Source organism: Pyxicephalus adspersus, chromosome 2 (assembly GCF_032062135.1).
Source record: "Pyxicephalus adspersus chromosome 2, UCB_Pads_2.0, whole genome shotgun sequence".
NCBI classification, from domain to species: Eukaryota; Metazoa; Chordata; class Amphibia; order Anura; family Pyxicephalidae; genus Pyxicephalus; species Pyxicephalus adspersus.
Window position 1 is genome coordinate 159,365,492 of NC_092859.1, and position 531 is coordinate 159,366,022.

The window sequence follows — 531 nt, forward strand, 5'->3', positions numbered from 1 at the left end:
CTCATGTATCATTAGGAAATTGAATCCGGAATCTCAGTGCTGCAAATCAAACCACTCCGCCCCGCATTTCACCTTTCCAACATTGGAAGATTCCAGGTGTAGCAGAATCTGAAATCATCCCGGAGAACCGGCTGCAGTGCTGTGACAATGATAAATTGTGGAACTACAAATCCCAGCATGGCCATACACAGATTAATGCTCATACAACCAATGCCGGGACATCACCGCGTTCTCCATTCACAGAGCGCCACACCTGAGGTTGGCACCTACCTTGGCACATCCTGCCCTCAGGGAAGTTTCCTACAGATGCCGCCTTGTTGTTCTGTTTTTAATGAAGCGGAACCAGCGGCAGGTGAGGGCTAATAATTCCCACCAATGGTGAGGTGACCCCGGTGTGAGCGCTCATAATTTAGCTAATAATATTCATGGTAATGAATTGGAGTCACCGCGCTCATTTCCTGCTCTGCCCGGTGACTCCACAACTCCAAACCCAGGTGATGGGGATTGGGAGCTGCAGGTAGAAATCAGCCA